Raw genomic sequence first — 20,200 nt, forward strand, 5'->3', positions numbered from 1 at the left:
TTAAGATTTAATATTTGAATGCATTACAGAAACGTCCTGCAAAAGTATTCATTCAAATTTTACCATATGGACAGTCTCCATCACTGTGGTAGTTTGCAGTCCTCAGATTAAACACTCCAGTACAACACATGTTCAAAAAAAGGCCATTTTCTTTCTTTTTGCCAGAAAATGTCACTGATATCAATAATTAAATCTGCTGCATACAGCAAGAACATGACAGCACAGCCATTCCCCAGCAACACCCTTTGTAATGTAATGTGCTTCACAGGTCAGTGATGGCTATTCATACATTTAAAAGGTTACAGTTTTGTACACTGCAAAAAATGACGAATTTGGCATGGAGATTCGATCAGTTACTTCTAATTGCTCAATATGAAATTTACAGCATATTGTACAGATGTTGATGAGAGGCAGCCGAGTGGGTAAAACCTAGCTGGAGATATCGGGAATATCTGAAAGCTTCAATATTTCGCATTTAGAAAGAATCTGCAGTAAGTGATAACAAACTGGTGGCACGGTCACAATCACTGCATCTAAATAAGGCCAGATATGAACACTATTACAACTGATTTGGCTAGAGAAGTAGAAGAAGGTATACATTTTTTGACGTGTTAATATACAGATACTTATATATAACATGGTAGAAATAGCTCATTTCAACTTAGTTAAACTTACTGATGGGCAAACAGAGGACAGACAGAACAGCAGGAGGCTGTAAGATAACTGCAGGTTTCATCAATCTTTTGTGTATTTGTAAGCATGTAAAGTGAAATGTGTCAATGCTTGTAATTATGTTCTAAGACCTGTACGATCTTTGAATCTCTAATGTTTGCATGTGTTCCTATTTATTGTATTTTTATTGTCATGTGTGGTTTGATATGGCAGTTCCCATTATCCAGGACAATTTCCACCTATGGGAGACAATAAAGAAACCTTAACCTGAAAAAGCCACTTCTCTTGTGTGACTGCAAGGCTAGCAGTGGGGGTGAATATTTTAGCATAATGCATGTCTTAAGTAGGACAATAAACCTGATATCTATAAAAAGCTATTTAAAACAGATAAACAAGAAACTCTTCTTGAAAGAGAGAAAAAAATGTCATAGGTCTTTTAATTTTACCTGCAGGCCCAGTAAGATAATGGCAGTATGAATATCCTGGAAGGAGCTTGAGAAATTTGGCTCTAAGATAAAAGCCCCCTGCCTGGCTTTTAATTTTTTACAGTACTGAGTGCCATGAAGGGAGGTGGGGAGGAGGTTATTCTGCAGGGATCCGCTGAGAGCACAGGCATGCTGGACCAAGCTGCTTCTAATTAGCACTCACAAAGACACCCGCCACCCGAACAGGTCCAGTCCAAGGGAAGTTCGGCACGCTCGAATCTTGATGAAAAGCATTCCATTGTTAACAGTGTGGAGCTCTGGGTAAGGACTCAGTCTGGAAAATTCTGGGCAGAGGCGGATAAGGGATGAGGTTGCAGTCTAGTTAATGCTCCTGGCGTGTCAGTTTGTCTGTAAGGTGTGAGTGTACGTATGTGTGTGAGAATAGAAGGAATTTGTGCTTTACTCAGATTAGTCCTCCTCAGGCCAAAGGGTGCCGAAGGGTGGTCCTACAGCTGCTGCACCTTAAAACAAAGCATTTTAAATGCTATTCTCCTGGAGAGAGATGGCTGCCATGTAATTGGCAGGAACTCGATGTAAGACAGTCAGAATAAATGAATAACTTAACTCCATGGGGACAGGCAGGCTGTCACATGGTTGCCATCACTGATTGACACATTAATAACATTTGGTACCACAAAGAGAAACAGTCGAAGAGGATGAAAATATATTGCATCATCGTTATTCAAGTTAAGTATCTACTGCACAGGTCATTTGAGTGAATAAATAAACACAATGAATAAATAACCAAGTATTCTATAGGTCAAAAGAGAAGTTTGGATATACAGCATTTATTTCTGCTATTGGCAAACTGAACTGAGCTAGTGACCTGAGTAAATACTGTATGGGTTATTTATTAATGTTTGTTTTGAATAATAAAAACCTGAAACAAAATCCTGGTGAAAAAGTCATGCTACATATACCTTTGCAACACAGCAACAATGTTTACTGTGTTGTTAAGGTAGTTACTCAGAGACTGTGTTACATCAGCAGCAGCTCATTTGCATTTTGTCCTCGTGTTTCTCTTCTGCGATTTGAAGATGTTGTGCTTGTCACAAGAGGGCTTTGTTTACTGTAAACAGAGATCAGTTCATCCATGCAGCAGGAAACACATTTTTTGTGTCTATAGCTGAACATAAAAATCGAGGTGAAAATGAGTTTAAACTGATTCTCCAGTTAAAATGATGAACCACAGCTTTGAAATATTACTTGCTAGTGTTTCATATTGTGGATCTATTACACAAAAACATTGCAATCCTGAATCCCAGAATCTGTTTCTATACTACTAGTAGTCAGAAAACATAATATAATAGAACAAAATACTGCCTGCATTTGGAAAATATTTTCAATAAACATATCAAGTCGCAAAATATCCATACTCAACACATTTTTCAAATGTTGGACTTATTGCATTTGTTTTCCCTCTAATATCCACTTGTAGAAATACAATAGCAACTCATACAGCAATTAAAGCATTGTCATATTCGGGTTGTGTTTAATACTCAAAGCACCTGATTACGGTTGGAGAAAGATCATCATCCTGCTTTAATTTTCTTTTTTTAAAGGAGACTCTGACATAACACTCTTTACAAGATGTTTTTTTCTTTTTCAATGTCTATCCCAAACCATAATCTTTCACCAACCTTTCACTGCCTTCGTAGCAGCAATTACTTTTCCTCCTAAACATATGTGGAAAAACAATAATAAGCATGATTTGGAGACAGATTTGAAAGTTACATAATCTTAGAGAATGAGACCTGCTGGCTCCAATTTGACCAACATAAGATAAAGGCACAATGCTAAAAAAGAACCAAAAAAACAGTTTTCTTCCTCTCTCCGGAAACCATATCTCTACTTGAAGTGGACCTGTGCCACCCTGCTGAAACTCTATATGACAAAGCTTGAACTACAGTAGAAAAAAACAACTCATCATCATTCGAGGAACTGCCACAATGTCATGCCCTTGAGAGACAGAAATTATTACTGCATGTGGCCCCCGCATCATCAGCAGTCGTTTGCTGACAATAGCAGGAACAAAGACCTTGCAGACGGCCGGAGTGGTCTTTGACTCTTCTTTTCCATTACCGCATGGCACTGGTCCAATCCCACAAGGCAGCGCAGGGCCATCCACAAAGGCATGGCTCTGTTTACAATGCAGGGATATGCAGCACAAGAGGATGTGTACAGTAGTTGTGGGAAGCAATTATGGCCAATAGCTTGTGTGTGATTACATCTTGATGTTTTGTCAAAGTGCAGAAAAGTGTAGGAGTGTATCATGTTGCTCCATTTAGCGCAATCACACAAGGACCAGGACCTTCCACACAACAAAGAGATGCCTTTCAGTGGGAAAAAAAAGAACAAGGGCACACAAAAGCTGACACTGAGGCCTTAAACTGGATTATGGATAATACGTTGCATTAGATGTGGTACATTTCTGACTTGTAGTCGCGTCACTAGGGCCTCACAGTAAGAGGCATGACCCAGTATATTATAAATATTGACAAAATACAAAACCTTGAATAATCTTGCTGACAGGGTGGCCCGGTCAGAAAAACTGCTCTGTATCTCGAAAGTTTTAAAGATACTGAACTCCTCAAAGCTCAAACACTGTATATGTTACAAATGAGTGGAAAATCCAAGATACATGAAATTGATTCTTTTGGAAAAATGACCACATTTTAATGTTTAAAGTAAACCTCAAGCAGTCTGCCCCACTATGTTTTTCCTCTTAATTGACTGTGCTAGACACCTTTTATCATGACCACATGGGTCCGGTTCAGAAAATATTCATTGTATTCCAAAGCGATATAAAACATTCATAAACAATCCCGGGCTGAACTCTGTGTCTTCGCCAGGGAAAGCTGCTGAGCAGTAGTTCGTAATGCATACTGATGGATTGGGGTTCTTTTGTCTTTGAACTCTTCTTGCAAATCTGACTGAGCATACTAATATACATCATTAACATATTTGGTTATAGGCAGCATATATAACATAAAGAGACAGGGTTAGCCATTACTGCTCCTGAACCCTTGAGGATTTAGTGCTTTACAACACAGTATTACCTTCCAGTTTTAAAAAAAGGAGGGTCTTCATTTTCTGCCACCTTGTGAATACAGGTTAAACCTAAGCAACTGATAGCTATGAGACCATTAACTCCTCGCACTATCACTTAACAAAAGAACGCTGGCCACTTTCCTACAAGGTCTTAACTCTTAAGTCAGATGAGCAGTACTGTGACTTGACTCAGTGGACGTGTAATCAATTAAAAGTGGACAGAAATTGATTGTAAGAATGCAGAGATATCAGGCGAAAGAGAAGCTGGCATCTTAAAGTTGGTGAGAAGCAGGGGAGTGGTTATAAGACAAGTAAGAGAAGATATTTCCCAATGTGACACCCAAAATCACTAGGAAGAGAGAGAGCCCAATTCTGGGGTGAGGCACAAACTACTTGATAACTTGCTTGATTACTTGTTTTGTGACACCTATGTGTGTGTAAATTTAGTCAGAAATCCCAGTGACACTATCAGCGAAGATATTAAATGAAAGATTATTCTCTCAGTTTGCTCAACGCAATTATAAAACATAGTATGCAACAGAGAGAAGGTTCCTGCTACATAAAGTGAAATGATACAGAAAAACAGCCATGTACAAGGCTATGGTCAAGTGGTTTTCATTCATTTGTCGTGTTATGTGTCTACTCTATGGTGTGTATGTCTGCATAGACGCCAGAAATAATAACCAATGCTTATGCTGGTGCTAATGGGGATAAAGGAAGGAATGAAGAATGAAAAAGAGTAATCTGGCTAAAAAGTTGTTGATAAAATGTTAAGATACTGATGTCTGGAATATGCAATCAAGGTATGCATGAGGGGGAAAATCCATCACTTTTACAACATTAATTTGGATATTTCTTCCCCAATGTCAACATATATTGTAATATATCATATTGCATGCTAGGTCACATATAAGACACTCCAATTGATGTCCAAGGATATGTCCCTCTGTTGCATATTGCATCAGAGCAAACTCAACATTTTGTTATGCAGTGTTAGCTCAGAATAATTCATTTGGATGACTGGATTTCACATATCATCACACTGATGCTCCAGTGAAAGTCAATAAATCATAATATTGAATTAAAAGAGTGTAAAGCTTTCCAGTATAAATCTCTAATTGCAGCCAGACAGATTCCTGTATACTAACACACATGGTGTTAAGACAGTGGGATTTTGTATACAGTGTGTATGACATAAGGGCAATAAAATGTATTTCAGTCCACACATACAGTACACTCAGCACTGTGAAGCAGTGGGTGATTTAGCTGCACACCACGAAGTACAGCAGCAGAGGAAAGTGTAGTCAGCCAACAACAGCGAAGCAGTCAAGCAGAAAACAAGCAAGGTAGGCTGTACATTTAGCTTTTTGAACCAGTAGCTAAGTATATTTCAAAGTCTTTAACTGCTCACTAATCAGTGCTTCACCAAGTATGAAATTATCCTGTGTTTACAGTATGCCTTGCATCCAAAACTCGCTAGCTCACTGCAAGTATACATCAACGGTAAATACTTGAGTCTCGTTGGCAGTTGGCTGTGAAAATAATTAAAACACAGTACAACAAACATAGTTTCAGTCAGAAGTTTAACTATGGTTATAAATCAGTGTGCAAAAGAAAGGATTAATACCCGATAGGTTGTAAGTGAAATTTCACTGAGGGCAGAGGTCTCTACAAAAACAACACAGTGATGAAAACAGTGTTCGAAAATGAAATGGTGTAATCTAGATGTGGTTGATATAAAGGTGTTATATATTGCACCACTACATAGGGTTATGCAGACATTACAGCATAGCAAGTCTGAGCAGGGTCTGATCAAACACACTGAGCACAAGGTACAGCACTCTGTTAAACATAGACTGCAGCACCTTGTGTAGCTCCAGAGAGAGACAGAGGACAAGCCCTTTGCTCTTTCTGAAGAGCCAGCTAACTCGGGCCGACACTGACACTACAGCAGCCACAGGGCCTTAACTTCAGCAGATGACACAAGCTGGATAGCAGCCATTATGCCTCAGGGGAGAAATCCTCCCCCCCTGCCGAGGGAAAGCAGCTTCAGTGAGGATAGCAGGGACATTAGCAAGTGTCAGGGTGGAGAGCTGATCTGGGTGCAGCGGCAAATGGAGTGAAAGGAAAGTGATTCAGGCCGACATGTGATGATGCGCCTGGCAAAGTGTCTCTTTCTTTGCAAGTGATATAAAGACTGGTGTCAAAATCGCTCATGTCACTTCTTTCGGTGACGGATTAAACCGGCAGCATGCAGTTGAAATGAAAGGCCATGGAAAGGTGTCATGGAAAGAGAGTTTTATGATTTTGATCCAAACTTATAAAAATGAACATGATTAACTGTAACTGGTGTTATTAAAAGCTGCATGTATTTAACACCAACACCACCATGTTATACACTGTCTGATTTCACTTGTCTGATATACTGCTGTGAACCAGCCCAACCATTAACCGCTGAACAAGACCATATTTATAATGTTCTGTTCCTCCTCCTTTTCAGAGATATACTAGGGGAGTACTGCATAGTCAAGGCTTTGTCTTCCGCCTGGATGTGCATTAAAGTAATTAAAAAACTCAAGGACTGAGCTCACCAGACAGATTATTTCCTGAGTCAGGGAGTGGCCTTCAATCTTAACAATGGGATTCTCTGGGATATTGAGTGAAACCAATAGCTGTATGTCAGCAGTTAATGGAAGAAAAATAAATATCTACATTTAGATTTCTTGCTTTTTTGCTTTCGATAGCGATATAAAGTTTAAGCAACAAGCAAATTAGCTTCAGTGTCTTGGCAGCTGTAATGCACCCTGTCATTAAAAAACTACTGGTATTATTACCATACCCTTGTCCATATAGAGCTTTAGTAAAAGGGTTAGGGTTAGGGTTAGGGTTCGGTTAGGATTGTGTAAGGTAAATTATTTTACTGTAAAAAGGTTTAGTATTGTGCAAGAAATACACTTTTGTTGGTTGGTTTTAACACCTCTCAAGAGCAGATAATATATTTTGAGTAATGTTATGTTACTATATTTCTGTTTATCACATGAAACAGTTGTTAAATGTACTTCACAGTAATGACTTTGTTAAGTTACTACTCCAAGTTGATCTTGCCAGAAAATGCTAAGTCACTGCTCCAAGAGAGAAGAATAAAACAACATGTAACTATCTCTAAAATCCTAAACTGTTGCTGTATCAATTAAACAAATGAGACAGGACATGTTTTTTAATGAGGTTTAAAGGTGCTGGTGGATGTATTTTTAAAACGACTCCCCCTGCTTCCAGTCTTTATGCTAAGCTAAGCTAAGCTAAGCTAAGCTAAGCACCTTTTGGCTCTGGCTCTGTAGTCAACACAGAGACATGCGAGTGGTATTCATTGGTTCATCTAACTCTATACAAGAAAATGAATACACATATTTCCCTAAATGTCTTACTACTACTAGAAATGTTGGAGTCTACTGAAACACTGACGATTTATGGTACATGTACATTGATTTTCAATATTCTCACACTATCTGAGAACAAAGTAATGCATTCTCTTTATGTTCAGTTAGATAATTGGCTCTCAATATGATGGTTTAACAAGCTATAGAAAAGAAGAGAAAAGAAGACTAATACTCTGTGGTATAGCTGCTGAAATCACGCAGCATTGACTCAGGATATAAAGGTGAGGTGATTGAAACTGCTGAATGTATTAACAAAGCATAACAATTAGCGTCAGTTGGATGTAAGCAGCACACTGCAGAGTTTTGCCTCCTGTGATTGGATGTTTCTTACCAAAATGATTGCTGGAGGTTAAATCTGACTTCTTTCCTTCAGTTTTTATGTATGCAGGATTGTATATTTTACTTTTTTATCAAAGAAGTAAATATTTCCTAACATAGATGCTCTTTTGTTGTGCAGATAATTCAACTCAGAGAATTATCAAACCTAAAAAGTCATCACATAAATATGTAAAAATACTTTAAAGGACTTTACTTCCAGACCCCAGGACAACCTAAATATTTCCTTCCACTTTGCTACTGTGCTTGCCTTACTTAGGATGCACAGAGCATATATTGTATGATTTATATTTTGAGACACTGTGCTCATTTCGGTACCTTTCATTGGGCTGAGCTGGCTAGAACTCCTCAAATTGCCGAGTTGTGATCAGCTCACATCAAACACTCATACAGTACAGCAGCAGGCTTTATTCACTATTCCACTGCCCTTGAAAATTCTATTATAGAAATCCATTTGGTGGACCGAAATGACTTATTCCCTGAAGCCTTTGAACCTCTGCAGAGCTGGTCAGACCAGCAGACGTGTGGCAGTTTCCCACTCAGACATAATGACAGGCGCATGGCGTAAAGTGACAGGTCGACGCTTCGCCTCCCCGCAGAGAGGTCACAAGGAAGGTGGTGACACTTCTCTTCTCTTCAGGCGTCATCAGATGCTGCTTACGGACAGACACGCAATCAATACGGCTGGACAAACGACGGAGATGTCACAGGCGCCTGAGAGACTAGCTGGCTTGATCGTAACGCAGGTCAAAACTAATTTCTTAAGAAAGTTTGATGGCTTGTTTCATTAAGCTTCAACACTATCCAATACGTGTAAAAAAATATAGCTTCTAATTACAAATATTGGATCTGTTACCACGGTTCCCGTTGGGGTTCGACTTTATTAAAGGGGCTGAGGATTTAAAAGTCCTGGAGCTCCAAAGATAAAATTGGTGCTGTAAAATTGACACGTCAATGCCTCCGATCTGTGCTGCTTTTATTTGGCAATACGTCTTTAAAGTAATTACTAAGCATGTAGTGACCATCACTCAGAGTACCAACAATTCATTTCAACAGTCAAATAAGTTCAATTTACTTAATTTAATAAATGTGATGGAAACATTTGACGTGATGTTTAAAACATAACAAGCCTATTAACCTTCTTCTTTTAATCATTTAGGTATCCTGGGAAAGTCATTTAATCTGAAATGATATGGCTTCTTAATGGCTTTCACTTGGTGTATAAACAGCGTGCAATGGGGAACAGGTTGCCAGAGTTCAATAAAGCTATATGACTGTTCCTTGATAAAATATTAAAGGTTGACTTGACATCAGGATGAAAAGCTGTGTTTTACTGGCCTACCTATTTGACAGTTTCAAGTCTCTTTCCGCACCTGTAACCACACACAACATTGATGTTGCAGTGTACTGAGCACACGCTGGAGTGCACATCAATGTCAATGCAGCAAGGTGAGAAGTTAAACCACTGGCAGTCAGCAAAAACAAGATTATCAGAGGATGTTAATTTGCCCTTTTAGTTTAAATGTTTACCACTAATCTCTTACAGGATGCAGCAATGTTTTCTAAATGTCAAGTGTGTCATGTAGGAAAAATGACTTCTTTTTGCTGTTGTACTTCGTTTGCGATACATAAATGAATAGCACCACTAAAAGAAACACACATTTTAAACAGAAAGAAAACCCAGAGGACATTAGAGTGGATTCACCAACTGATGAATAATCACTCTGTCTGTGGTATAAGACCCAAAACTAAATATTTGATTATTATTCTCATGTTCTGTTTAACCCACTGTGGCTCTGACACTGACTCTTGTTGGTTGATGTATCCAATAACTACACCCTACTCCTGCGCTATCGATGGCTTCCAGGAATTTTTGGGTCCCTTCTCATATTAATGATTTAGAGATTAAAGTCTATTTTCTGTCTGTCTGCCCAGCAGCAAATGTTCATTTTCTCATTAAGCCACATGCAGTTTTTATCATGTAAAGAAGCTGTAACATACTGTATTTTAAAGACTTTTAAAGTCTTTGTTGTTATATCTTACTGTCAAAGCCTTTCAAAAATACAAAAAAACAATTTCATTTAAACAGTAATAAAATATGTTCTTTAAATTATGTACAATATGATTCCTCAATAAAGAAGACCAATATTTCACTGCACTTCAATGGCACCAACATGAATCCAGGAGTTTACCATTGCAGCAACTTTCTAATGTCACTTGAATATTAGTCTGACAGAAAATGGCATGAAGAATTGAGTCATGGATGATATTTCACTTTCACACTCTGAAAACTTGGTTATCAAGGCTCAACAATGCTTCTCCCACATCTATATGAGCCCGTAGTATTAAACTGCACCACCAACACCTTGTCATGTTGCATAACTGTCAACCGACAGGCTCAGTGCAACAGCTACACTGCTGTGCTGCTTTTCAGAGAGTGTGTGTTTATTACACAGGATTAGTGATGTAGAGCATGTTGTATCGGAGTGTCAGATGTCGCCGCAGCGGTGGTGAATCTGACATGGGCTCCTCTCCACACGCAGCTGTAATGCTGGCCCGTAAAGAGCCACGAAGACTGAGGAATAACATATGATCGGACACATGAAATTTATCAAATGCAGCAGCAGAGTGATCTTGGTGTCTGTTTCTAATCATACAATGTTTTCTTGCCATAACTGTTTTAAAGATGGAAAATATTTGGTGACCTCACCATGGCAGGCAGGGAATGAATATAATATTGAGCTTTGCTTTTGTTTGCTCTGGTCTTTTTTGAAAAACATATATCATTTCATTTCACCTGTTTGATTCCTTGTTTTATGACTGCTTCGGTTTTAATTGAGTTTTATTTTATTTTTAATGCAACTTAAAGTGCATTCTCTCTGTATAAACTGGTCAACAGCCAGCCTTTCACTATAAAGTAATGTACTGCAGGTAGGTTGATTCATGGTGAGATTGATTGATTACCCAACTTGTTCGGTTAGGGCCACTTGCAGTCAGAGTGAGTCTGGTCCTTTCCTCTGTTGTCAAGTATTAAATTGGCTCTAAGAACCGGTTTCCTCCATCTGAGCCCACTCTTTGGCTGCTGACTTCTTAAAGTATATAGTCTGCTTAGTGAAGTGATTTGAACTTTGAATTGCTTGTGAGGGAAGAAATGATGATTATGGGGAAAAGAATAGGCTCAGTGATTTATTGCAAACAAAGCGCAGCAGCACACACATAATGCATACAACTACAGTTAATATCCCTTAAATACACACCGTATGAATTATGTAGTGTCTTACTGGTTATTTCATACTAAGCAAAAGAAAAGGGCACCTACACCACAACGCTCCACAGCACAGCATAGCATGTTGGTTATGTTGAGATACCTCCGACTGTGCCCACACACATGCATACACGATTAAGTGACACAGAAACACCTACACTTCCTAACAGCCCCCTGGTCCATGGTGACCTTTTCGTCCGCAGCACTATGCCAGTGAAGGGCAGAGAAGGAGAGCAAAAGCCTTTTTTTTTTTTTTTTTTAGTTGGCTCATTTGTTCCCATCCCTTTAGGAATTTCAGGGTTTGTAGTTTTCAGTGAGATGTTAATATTTCTGTCATCCAATGTTTTTTAAGATTATAAATGCTTTGCCAAGCAGGATTACAATGTGACTGATATCTGTTGCACTCTTTCTACACTGAATCTCAGTTGGGTGTCGTGCCTCATTTTAATGACAGTGTGTTAGTTGCAAATGCTGTCAGTTGTAATCAGAATTATCACAGCATGTGGTTATTCTTTGATAATTTGACTTGTTTTACCACTGTGGCTTCCTGAATTTGTTTTAACAAGGACATTAGAATACAACATCTCTCACCCAACAGAGTCAGGGTTCAAATTCAAGTTTTTTATTTATGGTGTTCAATAAATAAGTGCAAAGCTGGTAGGAATGACAGACCTGGGTCGAGTCAGTTGTTAGCATAGTTTGGATTTATGTGGAGCACCAGATGGATGAGGTTAATGATTTCACAATGATTCTGAGAAGTCACACAAACTATGTATTATATTATATCTAATATTGGTTAAAATGTCTTACTCAAACTTGCATATTAGCTACACAGTCTCATCCAGATTCCTCTCTCTGCCTTCACATTCAATTCAATTCAATTTTATCAGTTATCTCAAGGTACCTTACCTTACATAGAGCAGGTTTAGACCATATTCTCAAATTGAAAACATTGAATTCATCTATTTAACTGTGTTTTGTATGAACAGAAAATCTCATTTGGAATTTCTTTACCACTCAATAAATGTGGTTTGACGGAAAAGATTTAATACCTGACACCTTTTGGCATCGGAATGGTCTGATATTAAGCTTTCAATGTCCCTGGTCCAACAATATTGAGATTGGTATTGACTTTTACTCAATGGTTTCGACCTTCCTTTATTATTTTGTCCTTTGCAGCACACTCCCACCAATAAGGACACATAATGTTTGTTCATCCTGTTCTGGAAGTTTCTCTCTCTCTCTCTCTGTTCACTGCACATAAACCCTGATGTAATTCCCCTCAGTCGGTGCAGGACGTCACATTAAATCCCTGAAACCAGATTACATTCATAGATTACATCAACCGAGGCTTATTACCGAACATTTGCACGAGATGATACAATTGTGAACACGCAAAAAGCCGATTAATTCACCTGGGACAAAAACAAAGCGAACTGAAGTTGAACAAGCTGATTAACAAAACTCAGTGGCTCGATTTTTTCCAGAATCAACATGATTACCGCCAACAGGTACAAAGCAACCATGACCTTGTATTAATGAATTTCAGCCTGCGTGCTATTATCATCTTCAAGGGGCCACATTCAAAAAGGAACTGCTTATTGTAATGAGTACTAAGCAAAGATTTACTGGAGCCCTATCTCATTCAGTCTTGGAGAACACTTAATTCTCTGACTGGGAGAGTGGCAGTAGTGTGAGTCAGCCTTATTCCCCTCCTCTGCCTGTGTAATGGAATCAAACTGGGGTGAGATAATGCCTGAGTTGGCAGTCAGGCACAGCGCCCACATCCTCCAAGTGCAGGAAGCCGGCTGCGCTCAGAACAGTGCACTCCTGCCATCTGCTGGTTTGGTGTTGCTAGAGGAGTTTGAGCTGACACAAGGTGCAGACTGACAGCTCCTGACCACTTGGCTGGTCTCAAATGTTTAAAAAAAAAGGTCAGGACATCCTCTTGACTCAGCTTTGAGATTTGTTGTAGTTTCACACAAACACACTCACAAATCCACCTGCTGTGCTCAACGACAACCCCGCACTGCTAAAGGTTAAGTGTCTTATCAATGGGACATCGGCAGTATTTCTTGTATACTACCATGACTGATCCTGCAGCAGCTCAGGTGATTTAAGCTGTAAATTCACCTTTCTACCTTTTACAGCCTCCTCACAGCTAAATAAAGTGTCTTATGTATTTATATATGTTGTCAGGAAAGGGATGGTGAGTCCTAAAAACAGACAAATAAATATAAATATGACGTTGGTTTCAAATAGTTGAATCTTCTGATGGCTACAAGTTTTAGCAACGGCACCAAGACTTGAAAATGATATCATATATGTACACATACTGTATGTTATGTGTATTTTCCAGAAGCACTGTTATATCTATCCTGAAATTCAGAAGATGTTCGAAGATAAAAATAACAGATTTATGGTAATAAGTTGGAACTTTTAGTGGTTTTATTTGGTGTAATGCTTCAATTTCATGTACTTTGTTTATTCTACATGTTGATTATACTTTGCTTGATTTGGATTCATTGTGTGCTTTGTGTTTCTGTAAGTTTCATGTTGGACTGAGTCTGTGTCTTTTTTTCTTTGTTTGCTTCTTTTGTGGTGAGTGTTTGGACAAGTTTGTTATTTGTAGATTGTTTCATGGCATAATAAAAACAAAATAAAACCAATCATTTCTCATATTCACAAAGCAATTTAACATTGACAAACAATAAACTGAACATTTCTCTCTTTGTTGCCCTGTAGAATATAATTGTTCTCTAACTCTAATGACTGTGGGGTTCAAACTGGTTGACTTTGTAATTTAATCAGAAATATTTGACTATAGCTCTGTGTATGAAGTCCGATAGTGTTTTTCAAATGACGCCATGCTGAGCTATTCATTAATTTTTCTATGTGCGTTCTGGTTAATTTTATTCAACCACTTATTTCTCAAAGTCCCTCGGGGCAGCCATCTGTCCTATCTGTCAGCATATTGAGTGGATCAGAAGACAAAAAACAACATGTACAAATGAAGTTGTGAAATCCACCTGTCTGTTTGGACTGTGGGAAGAAAGTCACATGAATATTCATAAGCTGAGGCGGGAAATCAAATGTCTGATTTTAAAAAGATCACTGCATATTTATATATATTTTAAATGTTTTCTTTTGTATGATTGTCAACTCTTTGTCTGCTCATTTCCATCTTTCTAAACTCTAATCTGTTTTCAGTGGAAATTTCATCACAGTGGCCAGAACTATTTTGATAATGAAAATGTAATTAGAGATGGAAACAGAAGTTTTTCTTGACAGCCTCTGACTTATTATGGAGTATAATCTGTTGAGATCATTGTTTTTGAGGTTTTCAACTGAAAAAAAGACATAACTTTCAGTGAGTGCTGAAGAAAAATCTGCTCAACAGCGCCCTCTGGCTATTATCCATTATATATCTGTATCCATTCTTTTCTGTTTTCTCTAAATTTGATCTACTAAATATGATATTTAAGCATAAGACCTAGAGGAATAAGGCAGAACATACTAACTGTAAGTGAAATAGGTCTATTATTCCACTGTTTTACAAATATATAGCGTGTAAATCATCTGAAAAACACTCTTTGTTTGTTAGTGTTTTTAATGAATCTGCCTGTGAGTTTGGGAGTTATGGAATGTTTCAGTCGTCTCTTTGGAGTTTTAGTTACGAGTCAGGGGCACCACTAGATTTGTGGGCCCCCTGACAACAGCTCAGCAGCTCTAACACAACAAATAATCCCTGGCATGTACGTGGGCCCCATGAATCCTTCAGGGTCCCCACACAATGATATCCTCAGCTGTGAATGCTTGTGCTGTGCTTTTAAGTATGAGGTACTAGGACTTTACTCAAATATTTTAGTTTTCATTCCACTTTCACAGAGATATTTGTGTTCAACTACAGTTCATATGAAACAGCAGTTATCTACCTATGGTAAGATCATGAAATATAATCCAATATTAGAGATATGGTGACTGGTGTGCATTCAGTGGTGTGCATTCAGAACTGTCTGTACATACACTTATAATAAAAGTATTTGCTCATTATTTTTAGTGTCTCCATACAACGCCATGTGAAATGGACCATTAAAATTTTACTGCAGTACTCGTAAAATTTGAAGTTACTTTTACTTTTAGCAAACTTTTTTCCAATGTAGTATGGCTGATTTTACTTTGATTAAATTACAGTGATCAAATAATTAAAAAGTAGTCTGCTTCAAAACTATTCAGGTCAATAGTTTCCAGTGTTTAAGGATGTAAACCTGAATTCAGAGCACCACGACATGCAACAAATACATCAATAACCCTCCTGCAACTGATTAAAGGGGGCAGAATAATCACTAAGCTTGATGCAGCAGTCACTGGTGCAAGATGTTAAAAAGTGAGTATGGACTACAACTTTAAGTGCACACCAGTAAAAGTGAGGTAACTCGCTAAAAGAAGGTGAGGTGGACATTTTCGAAAACCGAAGAAAAAATGTGTCAACAGGACTTTTGACTGTGTCTGTCATGAAAATACTAAATCAGCTTCTTAAATGTTGTTGTTAATAATACATTAAGGCTGACTGATTCTTCCTGTTTGGCAGTAACTGTTGCATTTAAAAACATAATAAGACTTTGGCATAACTGAGTAGAACATTCTCAGTCAGAGGTTTCTTCCTCCAGATCTCACTGACATGAAAACAGTCTCTTATATGAACTTTTCCTCCTGCATCCCAAACATCATCCCCACTAAACTGTTCAAGGAGCTTTTTCCACTGTTGGCCCTGTTATTTTGCAAATGTCTTAATTCTGTGGCCTCTGGTACTTTTCCAAACAGTATAAGCATGCTATTATTCAGCCACTACTAAAGAACCTAATTTGGACCCACTTTCCTTAATAGACGACAGACCAATCACCAAATTATCCTGTTTTTAAGGTTCTGGACAAAGCAATTTTCCAATTTCCTAACTAATATCTTTTGTGAATAATGACAGTGTATTTAAGTGTTTTCGGTCTGGTTTTAAAGCATTTCATATTACAAAGACAGCTCTTGTTAAGGTTACTACTGACCTACTGCTGACTTTTGACAGAGGTGACCACTCGATTTTAGTCCTTTTATATTTAAGTGCAGCGTTTAATACAGTTGATCTTGGTATCCTCTTACATTGCTTTGAAACTCAGGTAGGCATCAAGGATCTTGGCTCTCAGCTCATTATGATCATACCTCTCCAACAGAGCTTTTTCCATTGCTCTGGGTATCTCTACTTCATCAATGGCTCGGTTGACTTGTGGTGTAGGAGTGTGGAGTATTGTTCTTGATACACTTCTGTTCTCTATATACACATGCTGCCTCTCGGCCATGTCATTTAGAAGCATGATGTACTTTACCATTGTTATGCTGATGACACCTAGTTATATTTGCCATTAAAACCCACAGATCCTAGCAGCCTAGCAAATCTTAGAACATGCCTCTCTGATATTAAGTCCTAAATGTCCCAAAACATACATACATTTAATAATGATAAGTCTGAGGTCACTCTATTTGGTCCCCCAAATTTCATCAGCTCTTTTTCTGCTAATCTGGGTGATCTGTCATATAATATTAATTAAGCTTCCAGGAATCTAGAGGTAATATTTGATGTTAACATCCGTTTTGCTGATCAGGTGAAAAATGTTGTCAAGTCATGTTTCTTCCAGCTCAAGGCGCTCTCTAAAACTATGTAATTTTTTATTAGTTGCTGATTTGCAATAAGTTGTAAATGCTTTTATCTATTCTTGGCTTGGTTATTGCAATGCAATGTATTCAGGTATCAGCAAAGGCTCCTCTGCCTTCTCCAACTGGAACAAAACTCTGCTGCTCAACTTAATACTGGAACAAAGAGGCATGATCACATTACCTCCATGCTTGCCTCCCTACATTGGCTTCCTATTAAATTTCACATTGATTTTAAAATCTTATTGTTCACTTATTGACCTGGTATGCGCCCTCTTGGCCATTAAGATCCACGGATGGAGGCTTTTTCTATTAGAGCTGCTAGACGATGGAACTATCTGTCTGCTTAACTCAGATACACTCATTTATTGGCTTCCTTTAAATATCTTTTTAAAACTTTTCTCTTTGTAAAAACTTTGGAAATACCTGATGTTTTTATTCATCTGATAATGCTCATTTTATTGTCTCTACTTTCTTTTTTTTATCGGCTTTGGTTTTAATTCTCTTTTTGTAAAGTACATTTTTAAGAAAGGCACTATTACTATTATTATTATAAATCAATATTAATATTATAAATTCAGTCTTTAATCATTGTCATCAATCATTCATCGCCACATAGATTTAAAAATGTCATTCTCTGCCACCACTCACACACTTCTGCAGTGTGAGCAACATGATCAGAAGAGGGAGCTGTTTCCTCTGAGCACAGTCTGAGTCAGAATTTCTGGAAATGATGAAAGGAATAAAAGATTGATTAGAATCATTTCCAATATGTTTATTATCTGGAGTCAAAAACAAACAAAAGCAAAGTAACACAATGGAGGAATAGAGGGCGGGTGATGAGTAGAAACATCATCTCTAAGAGAGGGGGGAACGGCTCATGAGAAAAACACTGGCTGAGAGTGATGAGTGAAGAACATTAAAAGTTCAGCACAGGACAAAAACACTGGTTGCTGTAATTATTCAGAGATATCATAATTACATTCATATTTTGTTTGGTTCCTGTTCAGTCCTAAGCACTTATTTTTTCCTATAGGAAATTTCCTGGACAGATTTATGTAATTTTGCGCCAAATAGGGAAAAATAGAGATAATGTTCTGTGAGAGTTCACAGACAGCCTCATTTATTTGTGTTATTAAAAAGGAAACAGCCAAGAAGATAAGTTATAAGCACTTGTGGATTTCAAGAGAATATTTATTGCAAGAACTGCAAAAATATCAATGACTGGAAAAATGAAAAAAAAGACTTGTTTAAACCAAAGTAAAGACGCATTTTACAATTAATGCATCTTATGTTGACATTCTGTACACAGACTAAAAGACTGTCTAGGTCAGTGGTTCCTCACCAGGGGTACGGGACCCCTCAGGGGCCCCGGTGACAAATCAATGAGGTCTTTTTTAGCCTTGGCTTGTTTTTTCTTGTGGTTTACTGGACAGTTTTACTCTCTCAAGCCTCTCAAACTATTCAAGTGAAACAAATCTGAGAAGGGGAAGAAAAGGGATCGTACGTAGATGCTGTTTTGTTTTAAAAGGTCAGAACCCGAACGGGATGGGAGCCACTGATCTGGGCTCGCTTTATGGGAATTAATCAATTTTAAGTGCACCAATTGAGCAGTGCATGTCTCCCTTTTCCCCCATCCGAATTACATCATCCTTTCCAGGAACTTTTTCTTGAAAATGACCTATCAGGCTCTGAGGAAATAATTAGGTCCCATAAAATAGCGTTACCAGTTATTGCTGTGATTAGATTACCACTCAATTTAAGAATTGATTCCAAATGAACTGCAGTTGATGCATTTTGAGACGTTAAATACTTCCAGTGAGCAGATATATTTTATATCTATATTAAAAAAGTGAGTTAATGTATGAGAATCTAGAAAAATGTAACTTATTACATACTACAGTTACAGACAAAAATTATGTAACAAGTTATTTGAAAGTTATAGCAAGTAACAATAGCCATGCTACAAAAGCTACTGTTGACCACTACATCACTGTTAAGACAAAACAGATTCCACAATCAGCCCATCCTTCTCTCTCAGTCTCTCTCTCTCAAATCACACACACACACACACACACACACACACACACACACACACACACACACACACACACACACACACACACACACACACACACACAGCAGAGAGGTCACACATGGGAGTCTGGTCGCATTCTGCAGTTGAGACAGTTATTTCCTCCTGTCATTCTCCAGGGAGCAGCGGGCTCTAAAGCCCTGTGGGAGTGCTCTGCAGTGCTGGGGGCACGTCAGCGGGGTTTGAGGCTGGCTCCAGCAGCCCCCCAGGGGAACTGCTTGATTAATTGAGCTGGCAGATTTATGACGGGGCTGGCAGCTACTAGGCGTGTGTATGTGTGTGTGTGTGTACCTGTGAGTGTGCGTCTACTTCTCTGTCTGAATACACGTACGTCTGAGTTTCGGTGTGTGTCTCTGCATGTTTCTGTGTGTGTCTTCTGTGTGGAGGTATGTCTGTTCATGTCTGTGCAAAAGTGTTTATTTTTTGGTAAGCAGTGTTTAACTTTGTGTGTTTGTGTACATGTGCTTATATGATGGTCCGTGTGTGTGTGTGTGTGTGTGTGTGTGTGTGTGTGTGTGTGTGTGTGTGTGTGTGTGTGTTCGCCTGCAGGAGTTTGATCATGTGTGTTTCTGCCTCTAAGTGTCTGAATTATACATGTGTGTGTCTCTGTTTACGCATTTGTCTCTGTTCATTCATGTGTTTGTGTGTGTGCATGTAGGCATGCATGTGTGTGACTGTATATGTGTGTGTGTGTGTGTGTGTGTGTGTGTGTGTGTGTGTGTGTGTGTGTGTGTGAGTGTGTTTGAAAAGAGGCTCTCTCTTCATAATTACAGCTTCCAGGCCTCGGAGCAGCATGGGGTAACCTGGATGTCAGGGCCGGCCAGACCCTCAGCATTCCCACCGGGGTGAGTCTGGGGTCTGCTGTCCAGTCAAAACTCAGCAGAGCCGCCCGCAGGATTGATGTGCAGTAAGTTGGATAGTCTGCAGCCAAAACATCATCAGGACCTCTCTTTGACTTCACATTCTTCACCCAGCAGACAGTAGGTGGGTTCTTTTCAATGAACTTGGATTAAAAACTAGCAAAAACCAGCAAAGGCAGACACCATGCCCGACTGAGAAAGATACACTGCATCTGTGTGGTATGAATTTAGCAAAGATGCAACTTTGGCTTTATATGTGTATATTGCTTAACTGTAAAATGTCAGCCGTAGGATAGTCA

This window comes from Scomber scombrus, chromosome 9, assembly GCF_963691925.1.
Source record: "Scomber scombrus chromosome 9, fScoSco1.1, whole genome shotgun sequence".
NCBI lineage: Eukaryota > Metazoa > Chordata > Actinopteri > Scombriformes > Scombridae > Scomber > Scomber scombrus.